The sequence below is a fragment of the Oncorhynchus masou genome, chromosome 18, assembly GCF_036934945.1.
Source record: "Oncorhynchus masou masou isolate Uvic2021 chromosome 18, UVic_Omas_1.1, whole genome shotgun sequence".
NCBI lineage: Eukaryota > Metazoa > Chordata > Actinopteri > Salmoniformes > Salmonidae > Oncorhynchus > Oncorhynchus masou.
This window is the reverse complement of record NC_088229.1, coordinates 41,036,107-41,050,427: the sequence shown is the minus strand read 5'-3', so window position 1 is coordinate 41,050,427 and position 14,321 is coordinate 41,036,107.

Here is a 14,321-nt window from a genome sequence, read left to right as displayed (position 1 = left end):
AACCCTTTTGTTAGTGTCATTCATATATGGAAATGCACATAAAATATTCCGTTCATAAGTATTGACTAATATGTTTCCCAAACCCCAAGGGGTGTACGTATTGGTTTCTGCCCTGTGTCACACTGGTATAAAGGATTTTGGAGACAGGCGCACCCAAAACAAACACGTATACAAAAATACTGGGCTGTACCCAAACAAAAGAGTGAGGGTAAACGACAGAGGGAACATATATAACATACTAATCAGGAGAAATGGGAACCAGGTGTGTGTAATCAGACAAGACAGTCCGGGGTTGATGATAATGAATCCTGTTCAGTGAAGCCTAGAAAGCCGGTGACGTAGACTGGTGAACAGAATGAGCATCAGTACCGGGGGGGGGAACTGTGACAGTACCCTCCCGATGCGCTGCACCAGCAGCGGGATGACACAGGCCTCGGGGTCGGTCTGGGCGCCGACTGTGAAAATCCCTGGTCAGCGAAGAGTCCTGGATGTCCACCACAGGAACCCAGCACCGCTCCTCTGGGCCATACCCCTCCCAGTCGATGAGGTGAGGTACTGGAGATGCCCTCCCCCCCAACGCCTCGAATCCAGGACCTCCCGGACTGAGTATGCCGGAACTCCCTCGATGTCCAGGGGGGGAGGCGGGGCATCACTGGGTCCAGCCTCAGCGAGGGGACCAGGCACCACTGGCCTGAGGAGAGACACATGAAAGGTCGGGTTAATGCGGTAATCAACAGGGAGTTGTAAACTGAACGCTACCTCATTAACCCGCCTCAGGACTTTAAACAACCCCATGAACCGCGGGCTCAGCTTCCCGGCAAGACAGGCGAAAGGGCAGGTTCCGGGTGGAGAGCCAGACTCGGTCGTCTAGGGAGAAAACAGGCGCCTCACTGCGGTGGTGGTCTGCCTGTTTCTTGTGCCACCACACGGCGCGTTGGAGATGAATGTTCGTAGCTTTCCAGATCTCCTCAGCGCTCTGAAACCACTCATCCACCACAGGAGCCTCGGTCTGGTTCGGATGCCAAGGTGCCAGGCCCGGCTGATACCCCAAAACACTGGAAAGGAGTGAGGTTAGTGGAGGAGTGGTGGAGGGAATTCTGCGGGGACTCTGTCCAAGGTAGAATCTCTGCCCACTCCCCTGGCCGATCCTGACAGTAAGGCCTATACCTGGAGGCGAGACTGATCATGACCCCCAGGCATTCCATGAATGCCTTCCATACCCGTGAGGTGAACTATGAACCATAGTGCCGGATACGTGCGCAAAAAGAGCCTCCGCAGTTTGCATTCCTCAGGCAAAGGAAGGATGCGACAAGCTTTGGAAAAAAGGTCCACAATGACAAGAATGGTGGTGTTCCCCTGGGAGGGGGGGGGTCAGTGACAAAATCCACTGAGAGGGAAAACTAGGGTTGTTGTGGAACCGGCAGGGGAAGGAGCTTTCCATAAGGGAGGTGTCTGGGTGTCTTAGACTGAGCACAGATGGAGTAGGAAGAGACGTAAACCCGGACATCCCTAGCCAAGGTGGGCCACCAGTACTTCTCCGTTAGGCAGGCAATGGTACGGAAATGAGGTGGTCCCGCAAACCTGTGGACATGTAGGTGCGGGTTCCGTACGCAGGGCCTGTCGTATGTCAGCTTCCACGTTTCATAGCACTGGCGCGATGATGTGGCACGGAGGGATGGTGGGAGTCTCCTCTCCCTGCATTATAGAGGCGAAACTTGGCGTCCACCACATTCTTTGAGCCTGGCTATAGGAAATTGGGAATTCCAACCTGCCGAAGAATAAAGCCCACCTGGCCTGTCTCGGGTTTAGCCTCTTCGCTGCCCTGATCTACTCCAGATTGCGGTGATCCGTCCACACCAGGAAAGGGTGTTTGGACCCCTCAAGCCAGTGCCTTCAGAGCCTTCTTGACTGCCAAGAGTTCCCGGTCCCCTACGTCGTAGTTCCTCTGGGCAGGGCTCAGCTGCTTAGAGTAGAAAGCGCAGGGCTGCAGATTTGGAGGGGTTCCGGTACACTGGGACAGCACTGCCCCAACTCCTACTTTGGAGGCATCCACCTCGATGATGAAGGGGAGTAAGGAGTCGGGATGTGCCAACACGGGAGCAGAGGTAAAATGTGCCTTCAGCGTGTCGAACGCCCTCTCCGCCGCCACCATCCAAGGAAGCCGCTGTGGACCTCCTCTCAGCAGGGAGTTAAGAGGTACGACCACCGTGCTGAAGCCCCGGATGAACCTCAGAAAATAGTTGGCGAACCTCAGGAATCGCTGCACTGCTTTCAGAGTTGGGGATGGGTCATGACCTGACTGCGCTGACATATTGCTTCTCCATCTCCACTCCCTCCGTTGAGATGATAGCCCAAAAAGGACATGGACCGCTGGAAAAACAAACATTTCTCCTGTTTAACATATAGATCATGCTCTAACAGTTTTCTCAGCACAGACCTGACTTACGAGACATGCTGGATGCAGTCAGCAGAATAGACCAAAATGTTATCTATATAGACCACTACGCCCGGCCTGGAATACCGAAGGAGCATTAGACAGGCCAAGGGGCATTTACGAGAAGGTTGGGATGAGGGGTAAAGGATAGCTGAACTTGACAGTGGCCTTGTTCAGTGTTCGATAATCAATGCAGGGGTGCAGCCTCTTTGTTCTTGACAAAAAAGAAGCTTGAGACTGGTGACTTAGAGGGGCGGATAAAACTCTGCTGGAGACTCTGTACATAGCTCTCCATGGCCTCGGTCTCCGCATAGGAGAGGAGATAGACATGTCCTCTATGGAGGGCTGCGTCAGACAACACGTCAATGGCACAGTACCAGGGGCGACGGGGATGCAGGTGTGTAGCCTGGGTCTTTGAGAAAACACGGTGCAGATCCTGGTACTCCTTCGGTAAATCCACTTGTAGAGCACAGTCCAGACTTTCCATTGTAGTGGTTTTGACAGACCAACCCAGCAGTCTCGTCTCGGACCATGAAATAACCGGGTTATGCAAACTCAACCAGGGGAGACCTAAAACAATGGGGTGCGTGGGGGTGTCTATAATCAAGAAAGTGATCTGTTTCTCAATGTGTGTCATGGGTCAGCAAAGAAACAGGAACAGTAATGTGATGTATGAGCCCTGTCCCTATTGGACGATTATCCAGGGCTCGAACTGGAATGGGTGAATGTAGGGGAACCAGAGGAATGTGTAATGCAGTGGCCAGTGCGCTAGCTAAGAGATTCCCGGCAGCTCCGGAATCAATCAGAGCTACAGGGAATGAAGGGCTAGGGTACTCAGGGAATTTAACGGGAAAACACATTGGTTGATTTGACAGACAAGGAGAGGAGACCTTTCCTTCCACCTGGGTTGTTGCAGGAGAATTGCCTGGCTTGTCACCTCCTCGCTTCCTAGTGGATAGAGAGCAGGTTGGGGAGAAAGGACCCCTTTCTCCACAATAGAAACAGAGGCCCAGATTCCTCCTATGCTCTGTCTCAGGCAAACGTGTTGAGCCCACCTCCATCGGCTCTGGCCACGGAGCAGGGGTAGCCATGGGCTCCGAATTCCACGCAGGTCTTCTTCGGACCACATGAGGTTGTCCAACCGGATTGCCATGCTGATAAGCTGGTCGAATGACAGGTTGTCATCACGGCAGGCTAACTCCAGCTGTACTTCCTCCCACAGTCCCCTGCGGAAAACTGTGACCAGAGCCAACTCATTCCACACGGTGGAGGCTGCGATGGTCCGGAACTCCAGGGCGAACTCCGAGGTGGTCCTAGATCCTTGGCATAGTCGGAGTAGACGCTCACCCTCCTCTCGGCCCTCCACAGCATGATCAAACACAGAGCGGAAGAGGTGTGTGAAGAACTCATAGAACTCGGCCTCGGGTCCGCCCGTCTCCCAGACCGCGGCACCCCAGTCCAGAGCCCGTCCGGTCAGTGCCGAGATGACAGTAGCAACCCTGTATCTTCCGGAAACAGCCCCTGCATAGCGAGCGAGGTTCAGGTCGCATTGTAGAAGGAACCCCTTGCATCTTGCTGGTGCCCCTTCGAAGCGCCCCGGGAGGGACAGGGGTATTCCACGGACCGGCTCCGATGGAACGGTGGTAGGTCGGATGTGGGAGGTGGTACCAGAATCGGTGCTGGAGACTGGGGGGACTGCACACTCCCCTCCAAGGGCAGGATGTTTGCAAGCACACTGTCCATGGTGATACCGAGTCTGGAGAGACAGAAAAAGTGCACCCCTTGGGGTCTGATGACCGAGCTTGGGAAACCCTGGACTAATACCTCTAGGGCAGGGTTAGGCAACCCTGGTCCTGGAATTACGCAGGCACTTCATGTTTTTGAATTTAACTGACCTGGACCAGTTGTGTTGAATTCAGGCAATCACTGAACTGATCAATTAGCTCAATTGGTCAGGGATGCATTCAGTACATAAAAAACTTAATAGAATGTTTAATTGAACAGAAGCGGTGCTAAATGACCAGTTAAAAAATGGGAAAGGGTTGGGTTTGGTTGTGGGTTCAAAATGCACTAATGGACAGATGATTCAAAAGTATGACTTAATGGGTCCCATTATGCCTGGTGTAGCTCTAGACTCTGATTTCTCTTTTGACGAACATGTCAAGAATATTTTAAATACAGCTTTTTTTCCATCTTCGTAACATTGCAAAAATCTAACTTTTTGTCAAAAAATTAATGAAAAAAGCTAATCCATGCTTTTGTCACTTCTAGATTAGACTACTGCACTGCTCTACTACCTGGCTTTATTTTATTTTTTTTGCCACAACTTTGGAAGTATGCTTATTGTCTATTTGGAAGACCCATTTGCGACCAAGCTTTAACATCCTGACTGATGTCTTGAGATGTTGCTTCAATATATCCACATAATTATCCTGCCTCATGATGCCATCTATTAATTTTGGATTGGAGATGCTTAATGTGAGTCTGGAAGGAGAGTTTACAGTCTAGCCAGACACCTAGGTATTTGTAGTTGTCCACATAGTCAGAATCGTCCAGAGTAGTGATGCTGGGCGGGCGGGCAGGAGTGCATTTAGTTTTAATGGTCCAAACACTCCAAGACAGTCATGAAGAGGGCACGACAAAGGAAACTAAAAAGATTTGGCATGGGTCCTGAGATCCTCAAAAGGTTCTACAGCTGCAAACATCAAGAGCATCCTGACTGGTTCCATCACTGCCTGGTACGGCATTTGCTCGGCCTCTGAGCGCAAGGCACTACAGAGGGTAGTGCGTATGGCCCAGTACATCACTGGGGCTAAGCTGCCTGCCATCCTAGACCTCTACACCAAGCGGTGTCAGAAGAAGGCCCCAAAAATTGTCAAAGAGCCCAGCCACCCCAGTCATAGACTGTTCTCTCTACTACCGCATGGCAAGCAGTACCGGAGTGCCAAGTCTAGGACAAAAAGGCTTCTCAACAGTTTTTACCCCCAAGCCATAAGACTCCTGAACAGGTTTATCATAAATACATAATCAATTTAACTATACATTAATGTACATACTACCTCAATTGGGCCGACCAACCAGTGCTCCCGCACATTGGCTAACCGGGCTATCTACATTGTGTCCCACCCACCACCTGCCAACCCCTCTTTACGCTACTGCTACTCTCTGTTCATCATATATGCATCATCACTTTAACCATATCTACATGTACATACTACCTCAATCAGCCTGACTAACCGGTATCTGTATGTAGCCTCGCTACTTTTATTGCCTCACTACTGTATATAGCCTGTCTTTTTACTTTTGTTTTATTTCTTTACCTACCAATTGTTCACCTAATACCTTCTTTGCACTATTGGTTAGAGCCTGTAAGTAAGCATTTCACTGTAGGGTCTACTACACCTGTTGTATTCGGAGCACGTGACAAACAAACTTTGATTTGATTTGAAGTTTAATTAGATAATACATAGATAAATAATTGAATACAAAGATATATAGAGAAAATGAATTCATTTTAGTCTGTATTTTTGTATTTCCTTGCTCATTTATTTCATTATGTGTGGATTTACTCATTCATTTATTTATCTGTTTATGTGTGCATTTCTTTCTTTCTAATTATGGCAGGTTTGGTCCTCCATAAGATGAAGCCTTCATTCCTGGAATAAAGAAGTGTACCAATGCATCTTGAGGGTTTCACATGTGGGGCAAGACACATCATGGGAGTTGATCAATGGTCTAAAAACAAACCATTTATTTTCTGGGGACAGAGCAACAATGCATCACATCCAAAAGTGAGAAAATAACTATAGTTTAACTGTGCAATCATTGAAAATAAGGTTGCATGATGCTACATACGGGTTCAATGTTTTATACGCATTTGTAAGTGCATTTACAAATGATTAATAGCTGGAGGTGAATAATGGCTCACTATTGGCTGTCGCACTAGTTTGACCAATTTGTTATAACCCATTTATTACTGGTTTATAATGCATTTACATATGATTAAATAACAGTTAATAACATAATTACAAACCCTTTACAAATGGAACCTTGTTGTAAAGTGTTACCGGCTTGCCTTGGAAAATCAAATTTCGTTTTCCAGAACTGAAAGGAGTCTATGATGTAATTTATTTGTATTTTATTGCCTTCCTCAAAAATGTTAATTTTTTGGTACTTCATTTTTATTTATTTAAAGAGCCCATGAGATATTTAGTAAATTATATAACCCCTATTTTCTTTCAAAATTGTATTTTTACAAAATATTCTGAGAAAGAATGATATATCATAGGGGAAAATGGAGGAGAAACCAACTATGGCTGATTTGGACAAGATCCTTTCTACACTTCAAGAAGTACCATATTCCGTTGAGGTGGTACTGAGGAAAGTGGAGATTGCTGAAATAGGTCGGGCTAAACGAGTAGTCACATTCCAGAAAGGGTTCTTCTTGAAACTCACACCATTTGCAATTACTGCTTTGAAGAATTGACATATAAATACAGTGGGGAGATCAAGTATTTGATACACTGCTGATTTTGCAGGTTTTCCCACTTACAAAGCATGTAGCGGTCTGTAATTTGTATCATAGGTACACTTCAACTATGAGAGACGGAATCTAAAACAAAAATCCAGAAAATCACATTTTATGATTTTTAAGTAACTAATATGCAAGACAAAATGAGGCTCAGTAGTGTGTGTGGCCTCCACATGCCTGTATAACCTCCCTACAACGCCTGGGCATCCTCCTGATGAGGTGGCGGATGGTCTCCTGAGGGATCTCCTCCCAGACCTGGACTAAAGCATCCGCCAACTCCTGGACAGTCTGTGGTGCAACGTGGCGTTGGTGGATGGAGCGATACATGATGTCCCAGATGTGCTCAATTGTATTCAGGTCTGGGGAACGGGCGGGCCAGTCCATAGCATCAATGCCTTCCTCTTGCAGGAACTGCTGACACACTCCAGCCACATGAGGTTTAGCATTGTCTTGCATTAGGAGGAACCCAGGGCCAACCGCACCAGCATATGGTCTCACAAGGGGTCTGAGGATCTCATCTCGGTACCTAATGGCAGTCAGGCTACCTCTGGCGAGCACATGGATGGCTGTGCGGCCCCCCAAAGAAATGCCACCCCACACCATGACTGACCCACCGCCAAACCGGTCATACTGGAGGATGTTGCAGGCAGCAGACGTCTCCAGACTCTGTCACGTCTGTCACGTGTTCAGTGTGAACCTGCTTTCATCTGTGAATAGCACAGGGCGCCAGTGGTGAATTTGCCAATCTTGGTGTTCTCTGGCAAATGCCAAACGTCCTACACGGTGTTGGGCTATAAGTACAACCCCCACCTGTGGACGTCGGGCCCTCATACCACCCTCATGGAGTCTGTTTCTGACCGTTTGAGCAGACACATGCACATTTGTGGCCTGCTGGAGGTCATTTTGCAGGGCTCTGGCAGTGCTCCTCCTTGCACAAAGGCGGAGGTAGCGGTCCTGCTGCTGGGTTGTTGCCCTCTTACAGCCTCCTCCATGTCTCCTGATGTACTGGCCTGTCTCCTGGTAGCGCCTTCATGCTCTGGACACTACGCTGACAGACACAGCAAACCTTCTTGCCACAGCTCGCATTGATGTTCCATCCTGGATGAGCTGCACTACCTGAGCCACTTGTGTGGGTTGTAGACTCCGTCTCATGCTACCACTAGAGTGAAAGCACCGCCAGCATTCAAAAGTGACCAAAACATCAGCCAGGAAGCATAGGAACTGAGAAGTGGTCTGTGGGCACCACCTGCAGAACCACTCCTTTACTGGGGGTGTTTTGCTAATTGCCTATATTTTCCACCAGTTGTCTATTCCATTTGCACAACAGCATGTGAAATTTATTGTCAATCAGTGTTGATCCTAAGTGGACAGTTTGACTTCACAGAAGTGTGATTGACTTGGAGTTACATTGTGTTGTTTAAGTGTTCCCTTTATTTTTTTGAGCAGTGTATTTTTACAATCAAAGTCACCAACTCTATTTTCATCATGTCACGCCTGCTCCCGCTCCCCCTCCCTGGCGCTTGAGGGCGCCAGGCTGCCCATCATTACGCACACCTGTCACCTTCGTTATGCGCATCAATGATTCATTGGACTCACCTGTACTCCATCACCTTTTGATTGCCTTCCCTATATCTTTCTGTTCCTCTGTTTCATCGCCGTGTCAGCATTAATGTTGTTGTGTTTTTCATGTACAGACGCTGTCATGTCCTGTTTCATGTCTGTTTATTAATTAAATGTTCACCCCCTGTACTTGCTTTTCGTTTCCAAGCATCTGTCCTTACAGAATGCTGACACCACAATTTGAAGCATCAGGGAGTTTTAGTTTTTAGTTTTTGTTGGTGATGTCGGGTCCGAGTGCAGCTGCTGATGGAAACGGGTTTGCCTCAGCTGGCTCATCGCGCTTCCACGCCTTGGCTGTCTCGAGAGAGTTCCTTGCCTCGGTTGGCTCGGCAAGCTTCACAGTGTATTGTTTGTATTGTAAAACCATACTTAATGCTATACTTTGACATTAAGATGGTTAGATTAGTAAACAATGCCACAAAATGCCTCAGCTCTCCCTGCTCTTCCTCGTTGGTACAGATACAGCAGCTCAGTGCTCCGTCTCTCTCTGGGAGCTTTTTACGGGGCCAGCTGCAGACACTGTGGAGTTCTAATCTGACCACGAACAACATGCAGGTGACCAAGAAGATGTCCGCTCCCCCCTGCAACCTCTCCCCCATTTCCCTGCTGATGGAGATGAACATCAACCACATCCGAGCCACCGCACTGTGCTCCACGCAGGTAAAGGGCTCACACACTTCAGCATCAGCTAACATATCAATGATCTCAATGGACATGGTGTGGTGTGGTTAGGAGCTTAGAGAGCAGCAATGTGTGGACAATACATGGCAATATCTTAGTATTATTTCCTTTCCCCTGGTGAAAGGAGTAGGCCGCTTGTGATAGAGTTTCTAAATTCTCATTGGTTTGTGATGTGTTAACACTGATTTAGTTCGGGATGAGCCACTGCACTTCATGAGCGCTGGAGGTGGAAAATTGACCTCTGTGTTTTATTACAGTGATTTTGGATATGACACTGGGGTTTACAAGCCTTGCAACCCATTCGCTGTCCTCAACCAACTCACTGAAAGGGATTGGTTGTGCAATCCATGAAGAGAGCAAGGCACAGGGAACTGATTTCTATCCTCTGTGTGTAGTGTACCCAGCACAAACATCTAAAGAGAAGCTGAAGTTTGAGCTATTGAGTGTGTTCTCGTCTCTTCCGTCTCAGGATGGGCAGGGGACAGTTGCTGCTGGCTAGAGGAGATGTGTAGAAGTGTAGGGAGATGATCTACTGAAGCGTCCCAGTGAAGCATTGAAAACAATCAAGCAACCCTGAAAAGTGCCAAAAATAGCCCATAGTAACATATGCAGCCTAAGAAACAAGGTTCATGAAGTCAATAACTTGCTTGTAACAGATGACATTAATATTCTGACTCTTTGAAACTCACTTGGATAATACATTTGATAATACAATGGTAGCAATACATGGTTATAACATCTACCGAAAAGACAGAAATGCAAACGGAGGCGGTGTTGCGGTCTATATTCAGAACCGTATTACTGTAAATCTTAGAGAGGATCTCATGTTAAATACTGTTGAAGTAATATGGCTACAAGTTCATCTGCCTCACCGAAAGCCCATTCTGGTGGGAAGTTGCTGTAGACACCATGTACTAACAGTCAGTATCTGGATAAAATTTGTGAAATGCTTGACAATGTATGTGATATCAACAGAGAAGTATACTTTCTGAGTGATTTTAAATATTCACTGGCTTTCATCAAGCTGCCCACTCAACAGAACTTCACAACTGTAACCAGTGCCTGCAACCTGGTACAGGTTGTCGGTCAACCTACCAGGGAAGTTACAAACAGCCCAGTCATTAAATCATCAACATGTATCGATCACATCTTTAGTAATGCTGCAGAAATTTGCTTGAAAGCAGTATCCAAATCCATAGAATGTAGTGATCACAATATAGTAGCCATATCTAGGAAAACCAAAGTTCTAAAGGCTGGGCATAATATTGTGTATGTAAGAGGTCATACAATAAGTATTGTAGTGATTCTCATGTTGATTATGTAAAGAATATTTGTTGGTCTGTGGTGTGTAATGAGGAGCAACCAGACGCTGCACTTGACACATTTATGAAATTGCTTATTCCAGTTACCAATAAGCATACTGTCACACCCTGATCTGTTTCACCTGTCTTTGTGCTTGTCTCCATCACCCTCCAGGTGTCGCCCATCTTCCCCATTATTCCTGGTGCATTTATACCTGTATTCTCTGTCTGTTGTCAGTTCGTCTTGTCTCGTCAAGCCTACCAGCTTTTTTCCCGAACCCCTGTTTCTTGATAGTTCCTGTTTTCTAGTTCTTCTGGTTTTTGACCATTCTGTCTGCCCTGACCCTGAGCATGCCTTCCGTTCTGTACCTTATGAACTCTGCCCTGGATTACTGACCTCTGCCTGCCCTTGACCTGTCGTTAGCCTGCCCCTGCCCCTGATCCATAAATAAACATTTATTTTGAACTGTCTTTTTTATTTTTATTTTGAACTGTCTGCATCTGGGTGTGACGATATCATGCACCCATTAAGAAAATGACTGTAAAACTGTTAAATCCCCTTGGATTGATGAGGAATTTAAAAATGTTATGGTTGAGAGGGATGAGGCAAAAGGTATGGCAAATAAGTCTGGCAGCACAACCGATTGGCAAACGTACTGCACATTGAGAAATCATGTGACAAAAAAATTAAAAAGATATAAAGAATGATAGTAAAAGGTTTTGGAGCACCTTAAATTTGGGACAAAATACAATCCAGGCTCCATCATTCATTGAAACAGATGGCTCATTCGTCACAAAACCCACTGATATTGCCAACTACTTTAATGATTTTCTTTTCATCTGCAAGATTAGCAAACTTAGGCATGACATGCCAGAAACAAACACTGACACTACACATCCAAGTATATCTGACCAAATTCTGAAAGACAAGCAATTGTACTTTTGAATTCTGTAAAGTGAGTGTGGAAGAGGTGAACAAATCTGAATGGAAAACTACTGAGGATAATAGCAGACAACTTTGCCACTCCTACTTGCCATATCTTGAATTTAAGAAAGTGTGCGCCCTCAGGCCTGGAGGGAAGCAAAAGTCATTCCGCTACCCAAGAATAGTAAAGGCCTCTTTACTGGCTCAAATAGCTGATCAATCAGCCTGTTTCCAACCCTTTAGTAAACTTCTGGAAATTGTGTTTGACTAGATACAATGCTATTTTACAGTAAACAAATTCAGCACGCTTATAGGGAAGGACATTCAACAAGCACATCACTTTGGGGCTCCTGTGCAAGAGGTGTCACTACAGACCCTGGTTTGATTCCAGGCTTTATCACAACTGGCCGTGATTGGGAGTCCCATAGGGCGGTGCACAATTGGCCCAGTGTCATCTGAGTTAGGGTTTGGACGGGGTAGACCGTCATTGTAAATAAGAATTTGTTCTTAACTGACTTGCCTAGTTAATTAAAGGTTAAATAAACAATTCATGTAAAAGAATTTACACAAATGACTGATGATAAAAATATTGTGGGGGATGTTTTGTTAGACTTCAGTGTGGCTTTTGACATTATCGATCATAGTCTGCTGTGTTATGGCTTTACAGCCCCTTCAATGTTGTGGGTAAAGAGTTACCTGTCTAACAGAAAACAGAGGGTGTTCATTAATGGAAGCCTATCCAACATAATCCAGGTAGAATCAGGAATTCCCCAGGGCAGCTGTTTAGGCCCCTTACTTTTTTCAATATTTACTAATGACATTCCACTGAATAAAGCCAGTGTGATTATGTATGCGGATGACTCAACACTATACACGTCAGCTAATACAGCGACTGAAATGACTGTAATATTGTTGTATGGGGGTGTTATGCATTTTGTAATGTAGATACGTGATGTAATAATGTTATATGATGATCTATTTTAACTTTGTTTTATATGTAATGTAAGTGCCTTAATGTGTTTGGACCCCATGAAGAGTAGCCTCGGCAGCAGCCAATGGGGATCCATAATTAATACAAAAACACAAATACTTATCTCAACCATCATCCAATAAATACCACTATTATTACATGCAGAAGTGTATTAGAGTACCTTAACTGGTTCCTGAAAACCCAATTGCTTACAGTATCTGGCATTCCAGAGCAGTTCTGAGTATGACCTTTTCCTGTTTGAGCACCAGCAGGTAAAGAGATCTTTAGAACAATTGCAGCAGCACTAGCAGAATGACAATAGCAAATAATTAACTGTTTCACACAATATCCACCATATACCTTTGCACAACAAAAGGAATACGTACAGTGCATTTGGAAAGTATTCAGACCCCTTGAATTTTACCTAACTTTGTTACGTGAAAGCCTCATTCGAAAATTGATTAACATTTGTTTATTGTCATCAATCTACTCACAATACACCATAATGACAAAGCAAAAACAGGATTTTAGATTTTTTGTAAATGTATATCTTTTATTTTTATGAAATATTACATTTACATAAGTATTCAGACCCTTTACTCACTACTTTGTTGAAGAACCTTTGGCAGCAATTACAGCCTCAAGTTGTAACGGCTTTCTTTAGGTGAAAGAGAGTCGGACCAAAATGCGGTGTGGCTATTGAGATTCATGTTTTAATGAAACAAGGAAACACGAATCAATACAAAAACAATAAACGTAACGTGAAAACCGAAACAGCCTAAACTGGTGCAAACTAACACAAGAACAGGAACAAGGACAAATCACCCACGAAACACTCAAAGAATATGGCTGCCTAAATATGGTTCCCAATCAGAGACAACGATAAACACCTGCCTCTGATTGAGAACCACTTCAGACAGCCATAGCCTATGCTAGAAAACTCCACTAAGCCACAATCCCAATACCTACAAAAAAAACCAAGACAAAACACACCACATACCAAAACCCATGTCACACCCTGGCCTGACCAAATAAATAAAGAAAACACAAAATACTAAGACCAGGGCGTGACACACGTCCTCTTGGGTATGGCGCTACAAGCTTGGCACACCTGTATTTGGGGAGTTTCTCCCATTCTTCTCTGCAGATCCTCTCAAGCTCTGTCAGGTTGGATAGGGAGCGTCACTTCACAGCTATTTTCAGGTCTCTCCAAAGACATTTGATTGGGTTCAAGTCCGGGCTCTGGTTGGGCCACTCAAGGACATTCAGAGACCACTCCTGAGGTGTCTTGACTGTGTGATTAGGGTCGTTGTCCGGTTGGATCTCTCTGTACTTCCCTCGATGCTGACTAGTCTCCCAGTCCCTGCTGCTGTAAAACATCCCCACAGCATGATGCTGCCACCACATGCTTCACCATTCCGATGGTGCTAGTTTTCCTCCAGACGTGACGCTTGGCATTCAGGCCAAAGAGCTCAATCTTGGCTTCATCAGACCAGGGAATCTTGTTTCTCATAGTCTGAGAGTCCTTTAGGTACCATTTGGCAAACTCCAAACGGGCTGTCATGTCTGGCCACTCTACCATAAAGGACTGATTGGTGGTGTTGCAGAGATGGTTGTCCTTGTGGAATGTTCTCCCATCTCCACAGAGGAACTTTGGAGCTCAGTCAGAGTAACCATCGGGTTCTTGGTCCCCTCCTTGACCAAGGCCCTTCTCCCGATTGCTCAGTTTGGCCGGGCGGCCAGCTCTACGAAGAGTCTTGGTGGATCCAAACTTCTTCCAGCTAAGAATGATGGAGGTCACTGTGTTCTTGGGGACCTTCAATGCTGCAGACATTTTTTGATACCCTTCCCCAGATCTG